The sequence below is a fragment of the Bos javanicus genome, chromosome 24 (genome assembly GCF_032452875.1).
Source record: "Bos javanicus breed banteng chromosome 24, ARS-OSU_banteng_1.0, whole genome shotgun sequence".
Taxonomy (NCBI): domain Eukaryota; kingdom Metazoa; phylum Chordata; class Mammalia; order Artiodactyla; family Bovidae; genus Bos; species Bos javanicus.
In genome coordinates, this window is record NC_083891.1 from 46,911,011 (window position 1) to 46,931,663 (window position 20,653).

A 20,653-nucleotide genomic window follows, 5' to 3' on the forward strand; every position below is an offset into this window, starting at 1 on the left:
GAAGGAAGCATGGAGAATGTCTTCACTTTGGAATATACGTTTGCCCTTTTTTTAGGACAAGATGCAGAGCGGCATTCTCTATTTTGGAAAGTGCGATTGAGTGAGGACCCCAATGAGAGCATGTGTGCACTCATCAATCAACTTCATTCGGAATAATTCTCTAACCCATTTTGTAAAAGCCATGCAGGCTACCTCAGCACAAGGAAAAGCTGAGAAACGAAAGCAGGGAGGGCCCCAACCTTGACCTGAACTTCCGCAAGTTGTGGATACTCCCAGGGAAGTAAATTCTCAGGGAATTATGTGGAAGCAAGCCCTTTTAAGAAAAGGAAATAACAACAACAATAATGATAATGGGAAAGGACCATTTCCCATAACTTCCACAAAGAAAAGCATATATACAACATAGTGAAGTGTCAGTGTATCACTTCCTAATGGATCAGCTATTAGGAGTCAAAATGACCACCTCTCCTTTATCAGAAAGGGATAAAATTGCCTATTTAGAGGACATTCTAAGAAGAATACCTACAGGGAGTGTGATTGGGAGATCTTTTAAGTTTTTCCTTTACTATCTGAGCCAAAATTTCAGTTGCCGCCTGGTGAAACACACAGGCTTAGAGTTGGGTAGTCACACTGTAGAAATGGTTGAAAAAACAACCTCCACTAACCCGGAAGCCCGGCGGGACTACCTCAGAGCATCAACAGACCATCAGTAAATTCGAGCATGAATGTGTGAAAGCACTTCATTAAAGGTCAGTAATACCAAAGAGTCAATTGAACAAAAAGTGAGGGATACAGGAATTGTGGCTATTTTAAATGAATATGCAAAAAACAGTTTCAGAGCCACAAAAATTGTAACGTTTGTTCGAGCATGTTTCAAACAGCAGTGAAGTAATATTTCACCCAACTTCTAGTTTCTGAAGACATTATGGGCACAAATTGGGCTCTGTCCTAAGGGGCTGAAATCAACGGAATGCTCCCTAAGTGCCCTCCAAACCTCCTATCCTAAAAGTAGGAAAACTCATGCCTAGCTCATTTGCCAAAAGAACATCATTTTCATTCACAAATCCATTCCCGTGGAAAGCTGAAGGCTGCCCACCCACCTGCTCTTCTGAAGTTTTCAGGGCCTTGGCCTGATTCTGCCTCCTCTCTGAGGTCAGATGATGGTTTAGTCACTAAATTGTGTCCCATTCTTGTGACCTCGTGGACTGTAGGCTGCCAGGCTCCTCTGTTCATAGGATTTTCCAGGCAAGAATACTGGAGTGGGTTGCCATTTCCTTCTCCAGGGGATCTTCCTGACCCAGGGATCAAACCCTGATCTCCTGCACTGCAGGCAGATTCTTTACTGACAGAGCTACCAGGGAAGCCCCTGAGGTCTGAGGTCAGGTCTGAGGTCTGAGGTCAGGGGTTTGCACAAAAGGAGGGCTCGGCTCCCTCACATTTTCTAGAACCCGGGCTACTAGAAAGAAAGCCTGAACTGCATGGAAAGCCTGGAAATTGGACAAATTTTAAGACCAAAAATGAGAAGCAATGAAAAGCCTGTCCCCTCATTAATGTACCACAGGGAGATGTGTGGTCACTGCCAAGCAGGAAGAATCATGGGATCTTCCCTTTTGGTTTTGCTGTTCCCATCTGTGCCCCCAAAGGCTCCTTCTCCTCTACAGATCCCTATTTTTAAAAAAAAATTTTTTTGAAAAGAGAAATGGGATGAATCTTTGCCTTTCCTCCCATCCTTGGTACTCTGAGGACTGAATCCACACCTGAGTGGTACCTGTAGCCACCCCCTTACATCATCTTTCAACATAAACATTTATACTTTACCTTGGTGACTTACTGGGCATACAAACCTGAGATTTTTTTTTTTTTAATGCAAAGAAATTTCACTGGAAAGAGAAATGTATGATGTTAAGTACTTTTGCACCAATAATTCTAAAAATAGCATGGCATTTTATTACCCCAGCAAGTCTAGGGCGTCTGTTTGAGCTGTCAGGCCAATCACATTTTTGAAAGATTAAGGTGGAGAACTGTTATTCAAAGCTAGACTCTGTGCTCCAGCAAATTCTCACCACGAATCTGGAGCTGGACTTCGGAATTACAGCCTGATTATACGTTTTGAGTTAGTGAGCAACTTTCTGCCACTCACTATCTCTCTGATTCTTTGCTGTCTCCTAAGCTTGAACAGGCCTCCTCATGGTTCTCCACTGCCTTTCTATTTTCTTCTTCCAGACCAGGGGCGCCTGATCCTTGTCAGTCCCTGTCCTGGCCCCTGAGAGCTTGGCAAGCTCAGGGAGGAGCAGGCGGTGGCAGGAGGCAGCGGGTAGGGGCCGAGTTAATCAATGCTTTCCTATTCGAGCTGACATGCATTTTACACGTCGGGACTCTCCTCAGCCGGCTAATTGATTCAAATTGTTTTATTGGTTAAACTGGTGTCACCCGTTTGCATGATCTATCACCGCACGGAGGAGAGCATTTCCACTCTCATCTCCGTTCTGGGCGGCTGCGGTTTACCCAGGCCAGGGACAGGTAAAGGAGCCCAGACATCGGACCCAAAGGAAAACCACAAACCGAGCTGGCTGCCTCTGAACTGGAGAAGCGACGCCTCGATGCAGGCGCACGCAGCGGGCGCGGCTGCGTGGATGAAGGTTTCCAGCTTCAGAATTTAACAATCTGTTGAAGCGAACCCACACTTGACCAGGGCTTCCTCCACCTTGGAAGCTGGCTATTTCTCAGAGGCGGCGTGTGATCTCTGGGGTCTGAGTCGAAGGCCAAAGCAGAGGAGCTGTCCGCGGTGCTGACCCGGTGCAGCGCTTCGAGGCGTAGCAGATCCTACCGCGTTCAACGCCTTCCCGGAAGAAGCCTCCAGCCTATAATCACTGGAGCCCTTATTCTGGGCTCTGGGACCCAGCATGGCTTTGCAGACTTAAGAGACAGGCAAGAGGCGACACAGAAACACTGTCCCCCCCTTCTTCTGCCACACCTGCTCCATTTCAAAGGACTCCATCTCCAGCCACTCCCCACCCCCACGCCTGTGTTTTGCATTGACCCAGAAGATAAAGGCCTTAATATAAATTCATTAAAATCAGAAACAACAGATATCCGTTCTCTTTCTAGTCTCGGCCTCGATACTGGAGAGCCCATGACAGTACAGATCAAAGAAACAGCCTCTCTCTCTCTCTCTCTCACTCATTCCCTCTTATTCCATTCTCAGCTCTTAGGCAGAAATATTACTGCTTCCACGTCCCTGCAAGAGGTGTCCTTGGCATTGATGTTTGTGCATCAGGTAAGGCAAGAAATGGTTTCCTGGTAGTTCCAAGTCTGCAAAACGAGACCTGCATGGCCCAGAATGAAACCAGAAGACTAGCAGAACTAGCAGAGATGGAAGAATTCTTGTATATCAGAAAGTACAGGCAATTCAGTTAGGTTGAAACTGGGTACAGATTTCTCCTCACTTACTAGTTGTGGAATTCTGCTTTGATGCTTAACCTCCCTAAACCCCAGTTTCTTCATCTGCAAAATGAAGAGATTGATATGTAACCCACAGGGGTGTTGTGAGGATTAAATAAGATAATATATGTAAAATGCTTGGCACACAGTAGTCACTTAATATATGCTAGCTTTAAAAGCACTTTCCTTGGAGAATGGAGACAAGGGTTAGGCCTGAACAGTTCCAAGATATGTTTGGAGTCTTTAATAGCTCCAGAATAAAAGATTTCAAAGGCATTTCAGTTTCATGGTGAGCATAGAGGGAACCAGGTTCCCTGGAGGAACCTTAGTTCTTTTCATTAAAATTTTATCCTGCCCCCTAATTGGTCTAGTGTTTATTTTGTATACAGGTGGCCAGAACCTTATCTTCTATTTGTTTAACCCATTTAAAATAAGTTGATAATAAAAATTAGCAGTGGTAATTGCTGTAATGATAATAATTGCTGATAGTCTTTAGTTCCCCCTTTCTACCCAAAAGAGCTTTCTGCAACCTAGAAAGCTGAGCTTAGACTCCCTGGTTTTCCCTCCATTGCTTTGGCTGGAATTACATGAAGGAAACAAAGGACCAGGAGCAACCCAAAACTCATCCATTATGGAAGTCATAGAAGATATGAGAAAATCCTCTGAGCCTTCTCTAAAATACTGTTCATAAACAGGACCCCTTTTCCTGGGGCCAGAGTATCTGAAGAGAAGTACAATGAGAGCACAAACCTAAAAATCTAAATCAGAATTGAGGAAAGGAAGAGAAAATGAATACATTTTGCACTGTATCCTGGCCCCAGTGATTCCTTCAGTTCCTCATGCAGCAATGAGTATGGGAATCAGTGAGATTCTTTCTTATTTCAAGCAAACCTTTATACGAAATAAAGACTGTAGGAGAAGGAACCAATGTTTAATTTCCCTTAAAACATTCTCCCAAGAAAATTTGCCCTTGGGTGAGTGGCAGAGAGAGCTGTTACACCACCAGTTCACAGAGGCCAAGGACTAATGGAAATATTTGCTACTGGACTTTCTCCTTTATAAAAAAGAATTCACATTTCTTCATAAGTCCTCACAAGCTTGTAAATACAGCAAAATACACACATGCACCCATAGTTTACATGAAGTAGTAAAATCCAGAATGGAACATGAACTTGGTATACTGGGTGGTTACTTAGCAAATATTAGTGGACCAAGATAAAATGCAAAGGAACACAAAATACCTGAGGACACACGTAAGGCTACAGATGCACACTCCCTGAACATACCTAGGAATGTGCATCAAAGAGAGACATTGGCACAAGGAATAGTCCACTAGGCTCTCACCCTTCCTTCTCTTCTCCTTTCTCTCTGTGCATGCATACACATATGTGCCTGCCCCCTCCACTTCCCTCCTCCCCATGTTGGGAAGGAGGGAGTCCTTTGAAATGGAGGTGGTCCCAGCTGGAAAACCCCAGAGCTCATTTAGATCACATCACTTCAGGCTTTTGTCTCTGCTTCTGAATAACCTAGGCCGCTACAACAAAAGGATAGGCATCTACATGGAGTTTTCATTGGCAAAGATGCGTCTCAAAGATGCTGCTATAATAATGAATAACAAGGCAAGATGCTTGCCTTTTTTGATTGCCACTCCTAAAGAAAGGAGAGGAGAAAGGAGAAAAGGAAAAGGAGAAAGTGGAACAAGAAATAAAGACTGGGAGAGAAAACTAGGCGAGTATCTTAGTGGATTTATGCAAAAAGAGTCTAACTGTATGAAGACTTCAACTACCACCAAGACCAAGAAATGTGGTTTGAGGCTTTAAAAAACAAAAAACTGGCTCTTTTGTTTCAGGGAAGCAATTTAAGAAGTAACTGAGGCTGAGGATGCAGAACGGGTGTGGAGCAGGATCTTTTATATCTTGAAGAGGGGAGGCAGAGGAATAGGAGTAGGGGGAGGGGCTGTAGACTGTCTGTTGACATGTCACAAGAGAGAAAATGACATAGATATACATTTAACATCTCCCCAGCTGACACTGGTGGAAGGAACATTGGATTTTATTTCCTGGGGAAATGAAGACATTCCCTTCCCCCATTTCCTGTTCTTTTCCCTCTCACTCCTCCCTATTTGAAAAATTTTTCCTTTGCCATCAAGCTTGATCCCATTAGCTAATACATTATTAAAGTATCATGTGCTCTCAGGCTGCCCAATAAGCATCATGACTTCAGCTTTCCTCCTGCCTGCAGTTGTTAGCTCAGTGGTAGCAAAAGGTGAAATTAGATATTAGCAAAATAAATCCCAGGGTAGAGGGGGTTAGAAATCTGAGTCATTGATTTTTTTTTTCCCCTGAAAAGAATAGCAAGCACTGAATATTCAGAGAGAATATTGAGAGGAATTTTCTATTTTTGTGTACTTAAAAGTACTTTTTAAGCAAAAAGGCTTTCCCTCTTGAGGTTAGGGGTTCAAAGTGAAAGCAGAGCTAACCAGATCAAAGACAATAACCAGTTCCAAACTTTTGCAAGATGCATTATGATATCATCGACAAACTCTTAATGTTGGCAAATAATTAAATTTTCCATCTTTTAGAACTGTGTAACCTTGGGTGTCTTAGAAACAAATTGTACAAACAAACCACGGAGATGAGCACCGAGGGTTTCAGAGGAGATATAATGAACCAACTTTAATTACTAACTTGAAATTAAAAATGTAATATACAGATTTAAATTTATTTTCACCTAAATTGTGTATAAAATTATATGGCTTTTGCAGGCTAAGAAATGCTTTGTAACCAGCCATGCTACTAAAAAGTCTGAAGTAGTTTCCAAAACCGAGTTCCCAGACTCACATAGTAATAATGATACATTTATCATTACTGATGACCACCTACTGGGTAATTATTGCTTTGTTACTACTATTACAATCAAGAGATTTCTTTATTTACTGTTAACATTCACTTAAAACTGAATGTTAATGACTGTTCTGAATTCACCAAAGAGAGTTTTCTGTTATATTTCAGAAGTACTTACGTTCTGATTCAGAAATGGAAAACCATCTTATAACAGAGAGGAAGGCTGGGCAAGCACTCGGCTCTCACCCTCTTGTGAGAATGAAAACAGCATTTGGAGGAATTCTGGAGCAAAATTTTCCAGCTCGGAGTTGCAAAAGGTTAACATAATGCAACCACTTGACTTGTGCTAATTATGTAAGTATTTTATTACAGGAGATTCATTCATTATTGATACTTGTTTGCAGTAACTTCCTGCTTGGGGGAGTTATATTTTATATGAGAAGTAAACAACCCTCGGCTCCAGGGCTGGCCTCCTCTCCTCCAGATCTGATTTCCTCCCACCCCTTTGTCTAGTTTCACAACCCTATGGGGTTGTTGTGTCCCTATTGAGGCAGAAAGACAATTCCCTAAACTGTCCTATTCTTCCCCATTCAGAACTTCCCAGTTCTTTAAAGGGTAGAAGCTCAGGGTTTGGAATGTTGAGATGGGGATGAAGTAGATGAGAAAAACTAGTTTTAGTGTTTTCTTTCATATCACATGATGACAAGTAAGAATTTTCATTAAAAATCTGGACTCCTTGAGGCCACCAACCTACTTTGGAAGCTCTTCTCTGCTCCCGCCCAGAAAAGCCAGGCTGGCCTTTGGTATATCCAAATCTGGTCCTCAGGGAAGTAGGGCTGGTGGAAGCTGTTAACCAATGGAAAAGCTACAGAAAAGGCTCCTTCCTGCCCCTAAGTCAGAACCCAACCTCTCAGCCAGTGGTGGTTGCTACAGTCCACAATATTTTCTTCCCAGGGTCTGTGACAAGCTGTACTAGGAAAAGACATGACTTTCCTTACAGAATGGACTCACTGAAGGCCTGAGGATTGTGCTGGATCCTTGGCTTAAGGGTCCTCAGAAATTTCACTCTGAAAGCATATGCTGGCCATCTGAGCCTGGCCATCTGGTGAGAGGCCAGTGTTTCCTAAAGGGGTCAAAAGACTGGCATTGGCCTCCAACCTAGGAGCAAGGGTTTCCTATTGGGATTTCTTCCAGATTCTGAGATCCCTGCCTAAGAGTCTCAGTTCAGAACTGGGGTGCATACAAGGTGCCAGAGGTCACCATGCTTAAGACCCTTAAAGAGAGTCAGGAATTAGAGATGATGGAGAGGCAGGGTAAGAGCATTTAGCAGTGGTGTGTGTGTGTGTGTGTGTGTGTGTGTACTACCCTGTTCTTCAAGGTTCTACTGTGGAAGGATGAGAATGAACCAGTAAGAGGCTGAAGTCCCAAAATTTCAGACAGGTTTTTAAAAAGAATAAAATGGTATTGTTTGGGATGGAGTGAGGAGGTGGCTTTAGGAAGGTGCCTGCAAGCTGGGATTGGGCAGGACTTGCCAAAGGCCTGGGCAGAACTGACAGAGCTCAAAGACTAGATTCATCCCTTTGTGTCTACTATCTAGCCTAGAACTTCAGCACTTTGGGAATGACAGATGGCTGGAGGGTGACTAGAGGCTCAGAGGGCTCTGGGAAGATAAGTCCGGTCTAGAGGGGAGGGAATGGGTAAAGTGCTGAGACTGGGTCTTTGATGGGTGCTGCAGGCTTGGTCAGCACAACCCCCATTCCCCTGGGTGTCTTGCTTCCCTGCATCTATCCCATGACTGGGTGCCTGGGTGGAACCGCTCTGCCATCTACAGAGAAATGCCGTTCCCAGCAAGGCTTACTTAATGGTCCTTTAACAAACTCTTCGATCTCTCTTTGGCCGCCCTGGCTCTTCGGTGCCTCCTCCTCCTTCCTTTCTTCACTGCCTCCATCAGTTATTTATGACCAGCGTTAATTATTCACGAAAAGAGAAAACTCCAGCTTTGGGAACTTTACTAGGAGCATTTGGGTGTTTCTGCCTTTCCCGCCTCCGGGTGGGCTTGAGTCTTGGGGATTTTCAGTTTGGTTGGATCCTGCTTTGAAGTGGGGAAAGGGAAGCCCAATGGTTGGGCAGTGGGGACGCGAGAGGGTGTACTCCTCGTCTGGGTCGGCTCCAGCCTCTGCCTGCGAAGTGTAAACTCCGGGTCAGCGCCTGCTCTGCTGGCCAGGTGTGAACTCCCGGGACCGGAAGTTACCAGGCGCGCTCGAGGGAGTCGCTGTCCCAGCTTAGAGGTGCTGAAGCCACACGTGGGCACTGGGGCTGTGGGCTGCGGGGGTGTGGGAGGGAAGATGCGGCCGCAGTCCCAGGCAGGGAAGTCTCTTTCCACAGCGTCTTGAAAAAAAAAATCTTCTCTATTTCTCTGTCTCCAGTCCCCGCCCCACCCCCGCAAGTGACACTAGAACGCTGTAACCAAAGATTAATTGCCTTAATCAAATCGACCCACCCTCTGCAATTAATCTTTTAGCAACAAATTAGAGACAATTTACCTCAACCTTCCGGGTCAGGCGGAGAGAGGAGGTAGGATGACAGGGTGGAAGAGTTTGACAAAATCCACAAACGGTGCGGGGTGGGGATTGGGAATGGGTGTGCGTTTAAAGCGGGGGGAGGGGGCGTGGTGGGGGTAAGAAAGGAGAGGGGGTAGGGGTCAGCTGTAGGGTTGTGGCGGCGATCAGAAGTTCCTGGAGTCCCCTTCAATCCAGTTTCATCCGAAGGAGGGGAGGCCGAGCGCGGAGGACGGGGCCACTTACCTGTCTGCGCCGCCCTCGCGGTCTTCAGCCGTCCGCGCGCGGTCCGCCGCTCCTGCCTCGCTCTCCGCGGCTCCACCGCCGCTCTCCGCCGTCCGCGGTCCTCTGCACTCCAGCTCGCGGTCGGCTTTTCCGCCGCGACTCTGTCCCGTCCCGACTCTCCTGTTCTCTGCGGTCTTCCGCAGACACCTAGCTCTTCCTACTCCCTTCCCGGCCAAGTTCGTAAGTTTGGGGTGAGGGTCGCTCTCCTGGAGCCCAGCTTCTCCGTTTAGCTTGCTCAGATCCGCACCCCCCTACCCCACTCCCCAGCCCAGATCTAGGTCTCTGACGCCGCCTGTTGGTCAGGCAGGGCAGGGCAAGGAGAGGAGCGCTGCGCCAACCTCGGCTTCCCACGCGTCACCCTTCCACGCCCAGCGGTACAAACTAAGGGAAGGGAGGCCAGGGTTGGAGGCCTGATAACTGGAGCGGGGCCAGAGGCAAGAGGGCACAATTTGCTCTGGGGACGTGCAGCCCAGGCAGGCAAGCTTGGGCTCTCTGCCAGGAGAAGGGTTATCGCAGGGCGCGCACGTGGGCGTCTCTCTCGCTGCCCCAGGGCCTAGGCTAAAAGCCGGCACCCTCCCCCACTCCTCTGGGGAAAAGACCACCTGAGGTGAGGTCAGGCCTGGAGGGCGGAGTCCACAGGGAGAGCTGGTCGCGGGCACCCTTTATGCGTCTTCAGCAAGGGGATGGGGCGGCGGGGCGGGGGGGGGGGGGCGGTGCCAGGAAACTGGCAAAAGGAGAATTAGCCCATCTCAATACCACCAGGGAGAAAAGCTTTGGAACCAAACTCATATGCTGCTTTTAAAAGTTAGCTGAATCCATCTCGTTATGAGTATCAGACGCTTTGAGGGGCGAGTCCAATCGAAGTCCAGGAGGGATGGTGGGGATATGGGCCACATTTGAGAATACTGGGGTGTCACAGAGGCCATCTTTCTGGCTCCCGCCTGGTCCCTCCCTAGGCAACTTTCCAAACGCCGGCACTCTCATCGCGTCCCTCTTCCCTTGGAACTTTGGGAAGCCTCGGTCTAGCCCTGAGTCCACCGAGACATCCACGGATTGGAGGTTCCCCCCTCACCCCCACCCCCCCACCATTCTCATCCTGTCTTTTTCATTGAAAGAATTGATGGACTGTTTCTCCGCTACCCCCTCCTTCTCTAATAAACGGTTCTCATAGATTATTCGACGCAGAGAAGGAAGGCGGCTGCTTAAAAAACAAAAAGCCATAGCCCTAATGAGTTCAATTACAATGTGGTAAACACATTGCCTCTACGCTTTAATTAAGCCTGCTGCCCAATTTTAACTCATTAGTAATTCATTAAGAGAACAGCCCGGTGCTGGCGGGTGGAATGCACCGCAGACCGACTGTGCGCCGTAGTCAACACGCGCGCAAGCCGCTGCCGGCTCTAGCGCTGCGTGAGAGCAAGTTCATGCACTAGACTGCCCTTTCCTAGATGCACGGGTCTCAAGTTCCTTGGGCTTGAGGCCGGGTTTGCAAACCTGTTGGGTGCGGAGTGGTGATGTGGGGCTAAATCACCGTGGCGGGGAAAATCTCTAGATTAAATGCGTCTTTCACTCCCAAAGTCAAATCTGGTTTCCGGTTACGGTGCACTTTCCCTCTTGCTTCTTTCACTTTGTACCAGCTTCTGGGGAAAAATCTAGATCTGACCTTAGCGCCCAGCTCTGGATCAAGCTTCAGGACCCCCTGACCCGGAGAAGCTAAGATATAAATCAGACTGTGATTTTCTTTTTCTCCGGGATGGGGGTGGGAGGTAGGGGGAGGAGACTGTTGGCTCAGAGAAATGGATATCTGAATGGTAAACTCTATTCCATCTTGCGATGATCTCTACTCTACGCCTGAGAGCAGAACTGGGGTTACAGCCGCATCTGAAACTTTGTCAGTTGAGACTGGCCCTCTTTACGGAAAAGAAACGGGGACAGAGAGTGGCAGAATGAATTACGCACAGGCAACGAGAACTCTTCTAGTCTTTCCACTTAATAATCAAGGGACAGAGTGCAAACATTTCAACTCGAGTCGTTCCTCTCTCCTTCAGTCCCCCTTTCGCGGCAGGTTCTCGGAAGAAAGTGCTGGCGTGTTCTGGGCGTCCTACCTTTTGGGTAGGACGGAACTCGTAGGTCTCTAGGCTCCAGTGTAGAGCTTCCAAAGAGAAGGGAAGGGCCAGTTGTAGTGCGGATTTGGTTTAGAAGCGGGTCTTCCGCCCCTTTTGTATTCCTGCTTTGGCGCCTTTTTTCGCTGGGAGAAAGAATTTGGCCTCGCGCGGCGGCCTACCGCGCCCGCTGGGTATTCCTATTTCTTTTCTCTCCGCGCTGGGCTAGCCCGGCTCCGCCTTCTGCAGGCAGCCCGGGACTCCCTAAACTGTTGTCAGTGCGGACCATCGCCCTGCCCCCTGGGCCTCAAGCAAATGCCAGAGGCCGTTTGCCCTCTACATCCTGAAGCTTCTCCTTAGGGTTGCCCGTGCCTCTGCAGGCCCTGGGCCGGTCTCATCTCTGTCGTGAGCGGCAACTCGTCTTGGAAGGCAGAGGATGGATTGGATTTCTTCTCCGCGGAGGGTATTGCATCTCGAAGGCCAGCCGGATGGTGCCCCTGAAGCTCAGGGCTCGAGTCCGAATTTCGCTGACTAGTTTCTGTGCATTTGGAAAGCTTAAGAGGGTGGGGATAAAGCCTTTAACTTCCAGTCTACCCCACCCCTTTCCTCTCTCTGCCTAGAGGCAGGAAGGAAGTGCTGTGGGAACAGATTGGGTAGTCTGAGAACAGGGGTCATGCCAGGCTTCGCTCTCCCTGGATTCCCCAGAGTCGGCTGGGGAGAACTGTGTGGCCCACCTTGGTTTCGGCACTGGAGATTCGCGGTGGACCGGGTCACCGCAGGGCGGAGGCGGGGCGGGAGCTTCCTGTCGGGTGTGGCGCCCAAGGGTGCAGACCTAGGTCCGCGATCAAAGGCTCAGCAGAAGGTTTCGCGAGTGTTGCTCACTGCTGCTCTTCGCCGCTCGGCCCTGGTCCTTCTACCGCAGCAACAGCGCCTTCCTGCGCTCCGAGGACTGGCCGGGCGGGATTTGCCTGGAGGAGGGCCTCTCTCCGGCACAGAGTTCTTTGAAAGTATAAAAATCGGATGCCTACCTAAGGCGATCAGGGCGCCTAAAATTAAGGAGGGCGGCAGTGGGATGAGAAATGCATGTAAGTTGACAGCCTCGCAGGAAACCGCTCTCTTTCTTGGGATTTCCGGGTTTGGAGTCCAGTTAGATGTCTGATGGGGAACTCCAAGGTTCTCACCCTTTTATCCTCTGCTGGGGGAAAGTTGCTGGGGCAAAGGTTTCGGAAAGGTCCCTCATGCCCAGTGTTAATTACAAGGGAAATAGATTATATTCCTTTATTTTTTCCCCTTCCTTAATGAAAAAAGACAGGGAAGTAAGATATAATTCATTTCTGTTGACAGTGGGATAAATAAGTACGTTTTTGGATTACTAAGAGTTGACTGCTGTGGGAGGATGGCTTCCTGACATTAGATGGGGACTCTACACTTGGCTTTGGGACAAGGAGGTGGCCTTGTTTATCAAGTGCTTTTGTCCAAGCTCCACTCCAAATAGCCCCTACCCTTTTTTTTTTTTTTAACCTGAGAACAAAGGTAAAGGAGGCCGTTTAGGGTGCATAGCTGCTAGGGATTTGCCTGGGTCAACTTAAGCTAACATTTTGGCTTCTTGCAATTTGGTTTCTTTCGATTTCTTTTGCAACCACCCATAATACCAGCTACTGTGAAGATATATCCTTAGATATCAACTGTCTGTTAATATGCTAAAATTATTTTTAGGTTTCTGGAAGGGTATCTTCAGTGGCAGGCCTATTACCCCCATAGTTTAGGTCTGTAAATTGAGAGAGAAGGGTGGGGAGAGAGGAGGGGGGAGAAATAGGAGAGAATCAACTCTTTGGAATGGGATAGAAAGCAAAGACATTTATTAGTCCCAAGTAAGCAGGCTAGTAACTATGTACAAGCTGGCTTAACAGGAACTGAGAGAGCCTGGGCACTTGCTTATAAAAGGGAAGACTGAAGCTGGGAAAAGCATTGTGAGAGTGTACTAGTGAAACAGGACGTGTACTCTGACTCATGTTGGAGATATTTATTGAAGAGAAGGAAAAAATGTGTCCATGATTAAAGAATGTGGCTTGGAAGGGGGTGGGAAATACAATCAAAGAGGACAAATATCTGGATCCAAATGATATATACAATTCAAGAAAAGCTCTAAATCAGGGGCTATGGGAATGTGCATCGGATCTGAACAGTCGGGACTTCCCCTCTAGGTGTGTGTGGGGCCTAAACTCTACCCAGAGCTGTATGCATGGAAGGGTTCTAGATCTACCAGGCACCAATAAACTCTTGTTTTCTTCTGTCACACTAAACTCTGTGAATGTTTTAACCAAAACCTCCCATGAGCAAGTCTCCTGTTTTTCTGTGTTTTTAGGCCCAGACGAATGTTTAGCACTAAGATTAAACCAAATTACTGTCTTGAAGAGAAGTGAAGTGAAAGTCATTCAGTCGTGTCCGACTCTTTGTGACCCCATGGACTATACAATCCATAGAATTCTCTAGGCCAGAATACTGAAGTGGGTAGCCTTTCCCTTCTCCAGGGGATCTTCCCAATTCAGGGATTGAACCCAGGTCTCCCGCATTGCAGGCGGATTCTTTACCAGCTGAGCCACAAGGGAAGCCCGAATTACTGTCTTAACCCTTGAAAAATGGGATCAGTGAAAGCAGACAGTAGGCGATTTTTACCTGCTTAGTCAGTCCTGTCCCAGGGACAGGGGAGCCTGGTGGGCTGCCGTCTATGGGGTCGCACAGAGTCGGACACGACTGAAGTGACTTAGCAGCAGCAGCAGTCAGTCCTGTAATGTTGTGGCAGAAACCTAAATATTTTAGGCCCATAATCTAGCTTGGCCCTCAGGCATATTGACACTGTCTTAGTCTGTTCAGGCTGTTATGCTGCTGCTGCTGCTGCTGCTGCTGCTGCTAAGTCGCTTCACTCGTGTCCGACTCTTTGCGACCCTGTGGACTGCAGCCCACCAAGCTCCTCTGTCCATGGGATTCTCCAGGCAAGAATACTGGAGTGGGTTGCCATTTCCTTCTCCAGGGGATCTTCCTGACCCAGGGATCGAACCCAGGTCTCTGGCATTGCAGGCAGATGCTTTAACCTCTGAGCTACCAGGGAAGCCCATCCAAAGGTGATTAAGTCCTGATACCATCACCTTTGGTGGGGGTGGGGGGGGGTCAAGATTTCAGTATGAGTTTTGGGGGAACACATTCAGACCATAGCACTGTCCTAACTGTGATATATCATACATTTGCAATGTGCATGAAATAATTTGACACATGTCGTTTTAATAGCACATTATTAACTCAAGCTGGAATCAAGATTCCTGGGAAAAGTATCAATAACTTCAGATATGCAGATGATACCACCCTAATAGCAGAAAGTGAAAAGGAACTAAAGAGCCTCTTGATGAAGGTGAAAGAGGAGAGTGAAAAAGCTGGTTTAAAGCTTAACATTCAAAAAAACTAAGATCATGGCATCTGGTCCCATCCCTTCATGGCAAATAGAAGGGGAAAAGTGGAAGCAGTGACAGATTTTATTTTCTTGGGCTCCAAAACCACAGTGGATTGTGACTGCAGCCATGTAATTAAAAGCACCTGCTCCTTGCAAGGAAAGCTATGACAAACATAGTGTGTTAAAAAGCAGAGACATCACTCTGCCAACTAAGGTCTATGTAGTCAAAGCTATAGTTCTTCCAGTACTCATGTAGAGATGTGAGAGTTGGATCATACAGAAGGCTGAGTGTGGAAGAATTGATGTTTTTGAACTGTGGTGTTGGAGAAGACTCTTGAGAGTCCTTTGAACTGCAAGGAGATCAAGCCAGTTAATCATAAAGGAAATCAACCCTGAGTATTCATTTTAAGGACTGATGCTGAAGCTGAAGCTCCAGTACTCTGGCTACCTGATGCAAAGAGCCAACTCATTGGAAAAAAACCTTGATGCTGGGAAAGATTGAGGGCAGAAGGAGAAGGGGGCGACAGAGGATGAGATGGTTGGGTGGCATCACTGACTCAATGGACCTGAGTTTAAGGAAACTCCAGGAGATAGTGAAGGACAGGGGAGCCTGGCATGGCAGTCCATGGCGTCGCAAAGGGTTGGACACAACTTAGCGACTGAACAACAACAAACTCTTAAGTGCAGTGCTCATCTCTCCTGCCTTTTGGAGGACACATACTCTATATTTATCTGGCTAGCTCAGAAGCAAAAATGTATTTAATATAACAAAAATGCCAGATTTCACTCTTCCATTTTTATATCATATTATGTGAAATTACTTGATAGTCAAGCTATCCTACTGCAATAGGGCATTGAAGGAGGGGTTGATATAATTTCTTCTCTTTTTTTCTTGCTCAGGGAGACAATAAATACCCCACAGATTTTTTTTTAAGCTTGCTATAAGCAGGAAGTAGTAAGAATTGATAGAAAGGATTTTGTATATAGGCCCAAAGTGTTAGATATAGGAGGTGCTTAGTCACTCAGTTGTATCCAACTCTTTGTGACCCCATGGACTGTAGCCTGCCAGGCTCCTCTGCCCATGGGGATTCTCCAGGCAAGAATACTGGAGTGGGTTGCCTTGCCTTCCTCCAAGGGATCTTCCCAACCCAGGGATCGAACCCAGGTTTCCTGCAGTGCAGATGGATTCCTTGCTGTCTGAGCCAACCAGGGAAGACCAGATATAGGAGGAGCCAGAGGAAATTCTGGAATTTCAGAGGCTCAGGCAAAAATATCTGCCCCTCAGAATAACTTCCTTGCTACCTCACTAATACTTGAAATTCTACTGTTGGTGATGTGCTTCTTTGGACATTTCTTTAAACTCAAGTAACCATTTATAAGTTAGGATAAATTAGTAGATTTTCCCCAAGATTATATAAATATATTTCAAAGTTTTTGTTTCACGTGGACCATTTTTAAAGTCTTCATTGAATTTTGTTACAATGTTGCTTCTGTTTTATGTTTTGGACGTTTTTTTGTTTGTTTGACCATGAGGCATGTGAGATCTTAGCTTCCCAATCAGGGATAGAACTCGAACTCCCTGCATTGGAAGAGGAAGTCTTAATCACTGCACCGCCAGAAAGTCCCACCAAGATTATATATTTTGATTAGCTTGGAGGTGTAAAAAGCGTGACAATGGCAGGTAGCTGGGCTTAGAGAGAACATGCTGCAATCCAAAGAGAGAAAGAGAGCAGGAGGAAAGGGACCTAGAAGGGGATGCACTTACTTTACGAATTTCACCAGGCTTAGCGCTGCCCAGCATTGAGGGAGGTACCTAGGGGTTCAAACTTAATGTCAACAAGACCCCTTATCTTCCCCTTACAGCATCACTGACTCAATGAACATGAATTTGAGCAAACTCTGGGAGGTAGGGGAGGACCGATGAACCCAGAGTGCTGCAGCCCATGGGGTCACAAGGAGTCAGACATGACTTAGTCACTGAACAACAACAAACTGGCCAAAGTGGAACTAAGTGGGAGGTTTTTTTAATTGGAGGCTTGACCAGTTTAGGGAAGAGTGGGTCACCTGGTCTAGCCTCTTACTAGTGCTTTTTGCGTGTGTGTGTGTGTGTTGAGATTTGGAGCCCAAACTGAGGAAGTCATAATGTAATTCTTTGCAGGACCTTTCTTTCCCTTCTTTCCCGTACCCCATTCTTTGGGGACTTTCTGGGGAGAATGGCCTGGTTCATGTTGTTACCACTTTTTATAAAAGTTTTCCATTTCTTTCGAAGGATAATTTTGTGTCATCATCTAAGTTTCATCTCCGGTTCCTCTTCCTTCAATATGACCATTTCAGGCTTTGGCGATTTTCCCTTGGATCTTTTCCAGCACCTGGACTCTACTGCTTGCTTTATCATTTATAGGCTGCCTTGTACTTCCCTTGTCTTAGGTGTACCTTAAACTGCCAGCAGAAGAACAGATATCTCTGTGGCCTATGTGGCCTGGAGAGCAGAAAGCAGACAATAGCTGTCTGTTATATGTAAGCTTTTGTGTTGATCTTTTATTATTTGACATCTTTCCTTCCTGACCTTTGAGGTTATCTTTCAGTTTGGCATTCACTACAGCACATAGAGAAGTGAAGTGAGGAAATGAAGTGAAAGTCACTCAGTCGTGTCCAAATCTTTGTGATCCACAGACTATATAGTCCATGGAATTCTCCAGGCCAGAATACTGGAGTGGGTAGCCTTTCCCTTCTCCAGGGGATCTTCCCAACCCAGGGATCAAACCCAGGTCTCCCACATTGCAGGTGGATTCTTTGCCAGCTGAGCCACAAGAGAAGCCCAAGAATACTGGAGTGGTGGCCTATTTCTTCTCCAGCGGATCTTCCCGACCCAGGAATTGAACTGGGGTCTCCTGCCTTGCAAGCGGATTCTTTACCAACTGAGCTATCAGGGAAGCCCACATAGAGAAGAGATGGTCAGTAAATGATCACTGACACTGACTTATCCTAACATTTTCCTGTTTCTGTGATCCTCAGGGGAGTAGGCTGGCCTAGAGGAAAATTTGGGGGATTCTAGCACTGCAGTTTTATAACCAGAAATCTTTGCATGGCAGTAGGGGACTGGTGTGTGTCGAACACAGAAGTGACATAAGAGCTTTGAGACTTTCTAATAACTTGGCGTATTGGGCGTGGGCTCTGTAATAGCCTGTAACTGTCAGTGTCAGCTCATTCTGTTAGCATCACATAGAATATTCTCTTGGCCTCTGATTCTTAGCATTGCATATTATTGAGGCTTTTTGTGGTTTCCTTCACTCTCCTCACCCAACTAGCTCACACTTCAGTAACATTTCTAATGATGATCTCTCTTAAGGTCCCCTTATAAAGCCAGCACACTCCAACAGGCTTGGCCATGTAATTTGCTTTGGCCAATTACATATTTGGAAATATGAGCAAAGATCACTTTGGGAACTTTAGGAGCTCTCATGTTCTTTACTGTGATCTCATCTCCCTTTGACCTGACCCTGAAGTATTTTGAAACTTTCATCAGCCTGGGTGGAAAACAACATGGGATGGCCCTGCAATGGACATGTTGCTTGACTGGGAAATAAACTGGGTAGTCTGCATGTCTGTGCAGCCCTTTACTTGAATCTGGGCTGGCTTGTGATTTTCTTTGACTGTTAGATTGTGGTGGAAGTGACATTGAATGAGCTCCAGAGTCTAGGCCATAAGGTGCTTTCACTTTCCTGGGACCCAGCTGCAGTGTAAAGAAGCTTGGGTTAGACCACTGGATGAGAGACGTTATGGAGACAGTTCCACCTTCTAGCTGTTCCTACCAAGGTGAGGCTGGGTTAGACTTGCAGCTCCCACTGACCCAGCAGATGAGAGCCCATGAGCTTGCCTAACCAAACCACAGCATCATGAAAAATAAGAGATTGTCATTGTTATAATCCATTAAGACTTGGGGTGACTTGTTGAAGCAATAAATAACTAAAGCAGATCTTTGTTGTAAGCAGCTGAGATTTTGGGTCACTTACTTTTAACCTCAGCCTAACTTGGCCTCTATTGACTAATAAAGCTAACAATGTGGTTTAAATTTTTTAGAATTATTTTTGATGTTTCATATCTTATTTACTTTATTTAAATCACAAAGAGTCAGACACAACTTAGTGAATGAACAACAGTAATAAAGAAAACAAAACTATAAGTCCGTTTTCTATATCTGTGAGCCCATTTCTGCTTTGTAAATAAGTTCATTTGTATCGTATTTTAGATTGCATATGTAAGTGATATCATATGATATTTATCTTTCTCTAACTCGCTTCACTTTAGTATGACAATCTCTAGGTCCAGTCATGTTGCTGCAACTGGCATTATTTATTCATTTTTATGGCTGAATAGTATGCTATTGCATGTATATGCCACATCTTTATCCATTCATCTCTTGATGGACATTTAGGTTACTTGAGTGTCTTGACTATGTGTTTTAACAAAACAATCTGATTTATTTTGATTAGTGATGTATTTGAATTTATTTCTATCATTTGTTGATATTTCTCTGCCTTTTATGTTTTCCTTTTCCTTCCCTTCTTTTGGATTGAGTTTTTTTTTAAAAAATCCTCATTTTATTTTTCCCTTCTTTTATCGTTTATATGTTCTTTTATGATTATCCTGGTCATTTATAATTGCCTAGTTAACTTAACAAAGGCTAAATATCTTTATTGTCTTATTGAACAATGCAAAGATCTTATAATGCTTTAACTCTGATCACTCCTTGTGCCTCTTATTGGCCCCTATTGCTTATATTTAGTTCTACTGGATTTTAGTCTTGCTTTTCAGTTGCGCAACTTGGACATTATTAATACTGTTTGTATAACCAATGCTTGTTTATTTTACTCACACATTTACCCATATTTACTCATACATATGTCAATATTTTTTGTCTATTACTCATCATTCCTTTTCACCTCTGGAAATTATTTTCTGTCTGACAAAAGGACTCCCTTAGGAGTTTCCTTTAATGAGAATTTCTTGGTAGTGTGTTCTTCCTTTTTCCTTCTCTCTCTTTGTTTAAAACACTTTTTTTCCATCCAGTTTGTGACAGACAGCTTTTCTGGCTGTAGGATACTAAGGTGACCACTGTATTCTGTCAGCTCATTGATGACATTAGTTCACTGGGTTCTGGCTTTCGTTGTCTGTCGTGCTGAGAAGTCAGCCTTCATTCAAACTGCCGTTCCTTTACAGGTGAACTCTCACGTCTTCCAGCCTATTTTGAGTATTTTCTTTTTGTCTTTGGTGTTTTTCTAGTTGTACTGTGATGGCTCAACTTATTTCGGGCTTCCTGATTTTGAGGATTGACGTTTTATCAACAGTTCTGAAAAATTATTAGCCATTATTTCTTCAAATATTTCTTCTTCCATACTCTCTCTCTTGTGTCTTTTAGGAACTCTGGTTAGCCATATGAGAAGCCTTCTCAATCTACCCTACATGTCTTGTAAACTCTCTGCCCTGACTTCTGGTTAACTTCTTTAGATCTACCTTCCACTTTACTAATTCCTTTTTTAACTACTATTAACCTATTATTTAAGCAGTCCATTAAAATTTCAAGTTCAAGTTTATGTGTGTATATAAAATAAATATCAGAGAAGGCGATGGCACCCCACTCCAGTACTCTTGCCTGGAAAATCCTATGGATGGAGGAGCCTGGTAGGCTGCAGTCCGTGAGGTTTCGAAGAGTCGGACACGACTGAGCGACTTCACTTTCACTTTTCACTTTCATGCATTGGAGAAGGAAATGGCAATCCACTCCAGTGTTCTTGCCTGGAGAATCCCAGGGACGGGGGAGGTTGGTGGGTTGGCGTCTATGGGGTCACACAGAGTCAGACATGACTGAAGTGACTTAGTAGCAGCAGCATAAAATAAATATAAACTTCAGCCTTCAGAATTCTTGTTTTCACTTTATCCTTATTATCACTTTTTATTATTTGTGTGTTTCTTATGATT